This window comes from Sinocyclocheilus rhinocerous, unplaced genomic scaffold, assembly GCF_001515625.1.
Source record: "Sinocyclocheilus rhinocerous isolate Xijiao unplaced genomic scaffold, SAMN03320098_v1.1 scaffold4514, whole genome shotgun sequence".
In the NCBI taxonomy this organism is placed as follows: Eukaryota; Metazoa; Chordata; class Actinopteri; order Cypriniformes; family Cyprinidae; genus Sinocyclocheilus; species Sinocyclocheilus rhinocerous.
The window spans coordinates 99,960-107,980 of record NW_015634824.1 but is presented as its reverse complement, the minus strand read 5'-3'; the positions used below and the strand labels follow the sequence as shown (position 1 = coordinate 107,980).

Sequence of the window (8,021 nt, the reverse complement as noted above, 5' to 3'; positions counted from 1 at the left end):
TGCATATGGCGATACGGTGCCGTGAGTATTTAAGACATGCTGCTGCTGCACAAATAGCATATAAAATAACCCCGTAGGAGATCTATACAGGTGGAGCTGGGGAAGGTGGAGGGTTTCAGAGAACTCTGAAAGCGCGCTGCAGGAATCTCAAGTGAATGCTAGCCAGCCATATAAATGCAAGGCAGTAAGCGCATTGGCTGCATATGCAGCATGAACCAATCAGCTTGTGCCAAGTCGTTTAACTCTCTGAATATCAGCAGTTACGTTAACACCCCGTCAGAATGCGCCATCTAGAGTTTCATGACTGAACTATATATTTATCCAATTTCCTTCAACTAACATGTTGTGAAGAGCATAGTTATACGTATGTGCATGCATATAATATATGCTCTTCACAAAAACTGTTTGGGGGAATTGGATAATTGTAAAGGACAAGTTATTGTTTTTAAAGATAATAGTGTTTGAATATTGATGTTTTTTAAGCGCAGGAGCCAAAGTCAGCTCCAATCAACAGGAGGGGAAAGTGGAGGAGTTCGAGCCCTTCATGTTACTGCCTCGAGGACCACCATCGCTTAAGGGTGAGACTGAGAAAATGTGTACATTTTATCTTTTCATTTCATGTGGAAGATGATTTCTTACACTATTACCCTCCATTACTAAATATTTACAGCCTGCCAAAATACCAATAGAAATTTGTTTTTACTAACCCTAAAGTGCCACATTTTTTCAATCTTGTCATAGTAAATATTTATTTAGAATAAATTCTTGTAGTATCTTTCATGTTTGGTGTGCCTTTGTGTGATTTATAAATTGTAATTATGTAATTAAAAAAATATATTCAAAATGTTTTGAGGTTGAATATTTTGGAGTTGAATGCCTTAGAAAATGTTATTGTTGTACACCATATTATTTATAGCATTTTTTCTGTGTAAAACTGATCTCAATTTGTCCCAAAGAACTTTTGAGTTATACAAGTGTATATTTAAGTATAAACTTAAAATAAATAAATAACTAAAATAAAATATTTTAATAGAAGCTTAATAAAAAAAATACAAATTTAATTAAACAAATTTAAAAAGTCACTCCCTTAAATATGAGAATGAATGTCATAATAATCACATCATTATCGGTGTTGTTAAAACTAATGCTAATGCTTTGTTAATTGAAGTAAAGCTGAAATAAATAAAATTTGCAAAACTTATATGAAAGTAGTAACACTGGTCATTTGTGAAAATATCCCAACATCACACAAATTCTGCATTTCCTCTGAATTAATTAATAAATAACCATTAAAGCATTAAAATGAACTACATTTATACACTAAAATCATGATATTCTAATTTCAATTAGAGCACATTTTTGGTATATAGACCATTAAAATGTAATGCAATAGGACATATAAACTGTCTGATATACTCAAACATTTAAGTCAAGTCAAGTCAAGTCACCTTTATTTATATAGTGCTTTTAACAATACAGATTGTGTCAAAGCAACTGAACAGCATTAATTAGGAAAATAGTGTGTCAATAATGCAAAATGACAATAGTAAACACTAATTTTTCAGTTAAAGGCAGTTCATCATTGAATTCAGTGATGTCATCATCCAGCTCAGTTCAGTTTAAAATTAAAATGTTTTCTTTTTCATGTTGATTTATTTATTTATTGCATTCAGCTTCCTATTAATTTTATCAGTAGTAATTCATACAGACACACACACAGTACCGTTTCCTGCAAGTGACCCATATGTTTGGGGTTTGCAACAGTAAAAGGAGAGGTTTTGTTTACTAACTTTTGTTTGCTAACTTGGTCTTATCTAGCCAAAAAGCTGGAACAAGTATCCTGATCTCTCAAGAGCATTTCCTCCATATTGACAGTTTCCACCAGATAACAGAGAGCTCTTGTCCCAGTGATAACATTTATTGCAGAAAACACACATTTTGTCTTGTAACTTGACTTTTGTCATCCCGTTCTCTTTAAAACCCCAGAGATAAAGGGATGAAAGACATCCTGTGTGAGAGGGCCATGCCACTGTTTTTGTAGATTATTGATTGTAAAAACAGGCTAATTTACGGCTGTGTCTTTAACTCTTTCCCCGCCAGCATTTTTGAAAAAAGTTGCCAGCCACCGACGATTATCAAAGCATAAATCCAGTAAATCGCTTCCATCAATACCTCCAAAGCTTGCACAGACATATACCACTTCCTGGATCAACATTTTACTCCGTAACATTATGCAGTTTTCATTTATATGCTGTCTATTGCTGATGATCGCATTATTTTTCATATGCATCTGTTTACATAAGAGATCACTAGTTTCTCCGTCCTGTTCACGTGTGTTTTTGTTCGGGAGGTTTTGTACTTGTTCAGAAGATGTGTAATAGCGCCCCTGAGTGTATAATAGACGTCATGATACTTATCACAACTCGACTGGTTGAGTCTGCCTTGACACTTTGTGCTGTATTTATTTATTTTTTTTCAGTATAACAAAAGACGAGATAACTCGTCAATGGCGGGGAAAGAGTTAATATATTGACAATCATGTTTTTGTCCCTCAGAGTTTCTCGATATCTGGGATGTCGATGTTCTCAAAAGACCTCAAGAGATCAACAAACAAGGGCATCATACGCACCTGTACTCCAGCGACTTCCTCATCGTGCGTCGCGCTCAAGAGTTTCAGATCAAGATCACCTTTGATCGCCCCTACAAACCGGCCCAGGACAAGTTTGCAGTTGAGTTTGTCATCGGTGAGTCTCTTATTCAGGTGAACTTGAGAGTTTTTTTTTTTTTAGCAGTTTTCTTCATAATGTTTAGTATTATAAAAGCTTCATTGTTAGTTTCAAAGTAAGTCTAAATTGAGAACCATATAAATGAACAGCAACACATCTCTCAAATTGATAAAGTGAATGTCTTTCGATGTTTTTGAAGGATACCACATGTTTTTTAAAGCTTCCTTCTGCTTAAATTATCAGTTTCCCCATTTTGCAACACCTAAGAACTATTTAAAGAGGCAACTAATCCAGCACAGCAATTCATGTAATTCAGTGTGCATTTTCAGCATGTATTCGACGCTGAAATTTCACAAGAGATGGCATTATTCTGCCATCATTACTTTCCCTTCTCGTTGGCACACTTCCTGTTACGGGACGAACGAGACGTGAGACGTGCGGATCCATTTGCAAGCTTTATTTAGAAGATGTGGTCAGAATCAGGCATAGGTCAGACAATGGCAAACTGGTATGTAGAAGACAAGGCAAGAGCAGTCCGGTAAACAAGCGAGGGTCAGTCGACAAAGAACGTAATCCAACATAAATTGGTATTGACAGTGGGATCGGAACAGACAGTAGAGTCAACATCAGGCTCATTGCGGGAAACAGGACAGACTGATAATTCAGAAACAATTTCGTTAGCGACCCTTAGACGAACATACAGTTCACAACCAGCCTCCATGGCTGATTCAGAACAGGACGAGAGTTCAGAGATGGCCTCATCTGCCGGTTCAGAGCAGGACAAAAGTTCAAAAGCAGCCTCTATAGCCGTAAGAGGACAGGCAGAGAGTTCACTGACGGCCTTCATAGCCATTACAGGACAGGCAGAGAGTTCACAGATGGCCTTCATAGCCATTACAGGACTGGCAAAGGGATCACAGACGGCCTCCATAGCCGTGACGGGACAGGCAGAAAGTTCATAGATGGCCTCCTTTGCCGGAACAGGACAGGACGAGAGTTCATAAGTTGATACCACTGACACCTCTGGATGTTCTGCAGCGGATGCCGCCACCTCTGGAGGTTCTACAGTAGGACCATCAAGATACGGGGAGAGTTCAGAAATGGTTCCTTCGACCGTGACAAGACAGGCTGAAGGTGCGTTGCTGGGCGCCACCATCGTGCAAGGAGCTGAAGTGAGCGCCTCCGCCTCAGAAGGTTCTGCAGCATGTGCTGCCACCTCTGGTGAAGCTGCGGCAGGTGCCATCGCCTCAGGGACCACAACAGCGAACACCACTACTCCGGGAGGTTCTGCAGCGTCAGCCGCCACCTCTGGAAACATCATAGTGGCTGCAGCTGTCTCTAGAGTTTGAGTGGTGGTGTATGCAGCCCAAATACCCCATAAAGCGAATCCCAAAGTGGGAAGCGCTACAGACAGGGGACTTAGTTCAGGAACAGGTGGGCTAGAGTGAGTGGGTTTGGGGATACCAGCTGCTACTTCTGACACTCTGTCGCCGCCATTATGTGAGCGTGCTCCGGTGCGGCCGCCATTCCACGAACGGTTTGAATCACCGGAGTAGCGATCAGTACACTTGAATGTCCCTGAGCTTGTGGCTGACAAAATCTCACGGACGCGATTTCGCGTTTCTCCTCCACGACACCCACAGTGAATAGAGAGCCAATAGTCAACAAAGCATAATCCAAAAACTGGCTGAGTGACGAACGCAGACCCTCACGTCTAAGCTTTGACTGAAGAGGTTGATTCACGCCATCACAAAAAAACTCTATTAAAATAATGTCCGGTAAATCCGAGTAGTGAGCAATGGCTACAAACTCTCGAATATAAGTCTCCAAAGATCGCGAAATGCTGTCACACATCCTCTATAATGTTAATATTTAATCAATAATGAGTAATTCTACAGCTATATTTAAAATACTGTACATTTAAAATGCTATCATGCTGCTGTGACGAGTGGGGGCGGGGCTGAGAGCCGTGGGAACGGAGCGAGGCCGGTGGAGTAAATGCTAATGCACGACACCTGCGCCACTCACCGGTCTCGAGTCCCACGGAGGAGCTCCGGAAGGATAAAAGGAGGAGTGACGACACTGCTGGACGAGAGAGGACCAGGCCTGGATTTTATTTTGTGTGTTGGTTTTGTTTGTGCACGACAGTCGTCCGCGAGGGGCTGTCGTGCTATTTTGTGTTTGTTTATTTTATTAAAGTTTTCTTTGAGCTTTCGCCGGTTCCCGCCTCCTTCTTCCTGTGACTACGAACTTTGTTACATTGGTGCCGAAACCCGGAGGAAGGAGGGACACGCTGCTCAGAGAGCCCTCGCTGCTGAGGGGGATCGCGGTGCTGAGGAGATCGGGCAGCAGGAACAAGCGGAGAGACCGCCGGTGGCTGCCCGAGGCGGTGGTGCTGGAACTATGGAAGACGAGGTGGGACGGAGAGCTCGCTGCCGCGCTCCTGGGTCGAGGAGGGGTGGCTGCCGTCCGAGAGGGAGCGGAGGAGTCGGCCCCGTTCGCCAGGAGGCCTTAAATGTTCGCCGGTTCCCGCCTCCTTCTTCCCGAACTACGAACTTTGTTACATTGGTGCCGAAACCCGGGAGGGGGGAAGGAGGGACACGCTGCCAGAGATCCCTCGCCGCTGTGGTGAATCCACGGTGCCATCGAGCATGGCGGAGCAGTCTGCCGCCATGGAGGCTCGAGGCGGTGGGCTGGAGTGAGTTGCCGGGGGGGCGGACGAACTCGCTGCCGGCCGCCTGGGATGTGGAGGGACGGCTGCCGTCCGTGAGGGAGCGGAGGAGTCGCCGCCGTTCGCCTGAGGCCGGAGCCTGCTGCCATCCGCCATGATGGGGAGGAGCAGGGAACGGGGGACTCTATTGCCGGCTGCCCGAACGCGGAGGAGCCGTCGCTGTCCACTGGGCGGCGGAGGAGTGTCGGGCCGTCCACCGAGGCCTATCCAGTGCCGCCGCCAGGCATCGCAGAAGAGTTTACCCAGCTGGTGGAGGGCCGAGCGGCAGTGTGTCTGGGAACCGGAACAAGTTTACATCTTTTATTTTATATTATGCATACACATTTATATATATAATGCTGTTGCGGAAACAAGCTTCCATAGTTGATGACTTGCTCTGTGTTCATCTGCAGGAATTATCATTGCTGGAACGAGTGCTTCATGGCGAGGTCTGATCTGCCTCCTGGTTTCGGAGGATGGCAATGTTGTGGACGCTACGCCGCAGGAGACAAGCGATGGTAGGACATGCACATGAACACACACACAGTATCTTTGTTTATGTTCTGTGATGTTATTGAGGCTGGTCTTCTCTCAGGTATGTTCAGGTGTGGACCTGCATCGGTAGCTGCCATAAAACACAGCCAGATCTGCTACCCGTTTGATGCCCCCTTTGTGTTCGCTGAGGTAAAGCTAAAGAGTCAAGTCTTTGGGCCTTTAACCCTCAGAATTAAAAACAATACAGGTTTTACTAAATGGTAAGTTAAAATGTTAAAGTGACATACAACAGGTAACATGGTTGGCAGGGGGGAAAAAAAATTATTTCCTACAATACAACAACAATAACAACAATAATAATAATAATAGATACTACTGTTTTTTGTTGTTTACATCAAGTTTTGTAACAACATTTTGGAATGTTACAATATTTCTAACGCTAAAAAAAGTAAAAAATAAATAAATAAATAAATACCGTATTGGCCCGAATATAAGACGACCCCCCTTTTTCCAGATGTACCTTTTGGAAAAAGGCTTTTTAAAAACCAAATCTTGTTTTTTCTCAGTAAAACACATTTTGTCTTCAATTATTTTCATATTGCATATTTTTCCTATTTTAATTTTTGTTTTGAAAGTATGGTAAAAACTGGTAAAATGTACCAACAATCACATTTAAAAAACATACACTTTTTGATATACCATTAAAAAAAAAAAAACAGGTAGCCCATCTGAATTAGGACATTTAGGCTATCCATCTAATAGTAGCCTACCAAAATCTTATTAACAGTAGAAGTTAAATCTTACTGTAGTCTTCAAATCTGGGTACTGTCTTACGTTTTAAAATCACAAAGGGAGTTTGGTCCCATCAGGCTAACGTGACAGTCACGACTCATGCAGCGTTAAGGTTTTCTTTTTCTTTTGTTTTTACTCGCGATCTTTACAACACGCATTACATTACGTATTTCATGGCACACTCGTTTTATGCGTATTTGGCGCCACCTATTGACCTGAATATAAGACGACCGCGTTTTTTTCAGATGTATTTCCAAGAAAAAAACATCGTCTTATATTCGGGTCAATACGGTAAATAAAAAAGTTATTATCATCATCATTGCTGATGTTGTTATCACTGTTATTATTAATTAATAATAACAATTCATGGTCCCATAAAATAATACCATTATTCTTTTATTTTCTTTTTAGTGATAAAAAAATGCGTCTGATGCAGAAAAGCATTTTTTTTTTTTTTTGGTCGATTTTATATATTTTATTTTATTTTTTGCATTATTTTATTCAAGACCCAATCAGTAAATAAACACAGGTACAATAAACTCCTTCAAATGATTTTCAGTGTGGCCTAATAAAACCACAGAGTATCAAAAGATGCTCTAACATTAACACGTGCTGCAAAGATACTTATAGAGATCAAATTATTAATGGGGCTTGCAAAGCATCTCACTTGTCTATTCTTCTTCTTCTGTACAAACTTCGGCGCATAACTCGTCCCGCACCATTTGTCACAGATACACAAATTGGCCGTCAAATCGTGTGGCTTGTTGAGGAGAGGTGTGCTATGACTTTTATAAGCGATCAGGAGTACGATGTTCACACAGCGGGTGAAAAATCCCATAGGCTTAACATTGCGACCAATTTTGGTGGTTCATAGCACCGAGTGAGAATTTCGTAGAAACACATGGGCAGGGCAGGACTTAGGGGGACGAGGGCCCCTGGGCTTGAGGTTATGTTTGGGCCCTATACCTACACTACAAATGCCCTCAAATAGAACATCATTGTGGAATAACACAAAATACACAAACATATGCTTTGAGGTTCATAAATAGTACAATTAATATGCAACATGTCTAGGCTATAGTCAAAGTTTAAATGTAATATAAAATATTCATTATAATATAATAAACAGGATGTATTCTCTCAGTTGAGAGATCAAAACATTGAAATGACTGGTTATTGTCATAGGCTATCTGTGTCCTCTTATGTCAGGTTCTTATTAAATCAATAAATTCAATCGAATAAAAAGACACGCTGGCTATTAACAATCAAATGAAATCACTATCAACAAAATTCATAGA

General features: G+C 41.5%; 1 pseudogene; it reads left to right on the top strand.

The window, feature by feature from the left end:
• LOC107745959 (coagulation factor XIII A chain-like) overlaps positions 1–8,021 on the top strand; it is a 20,058-nt pseudogene that overhangs the window by 5,989 nt on the left and 6,048 nt on the right.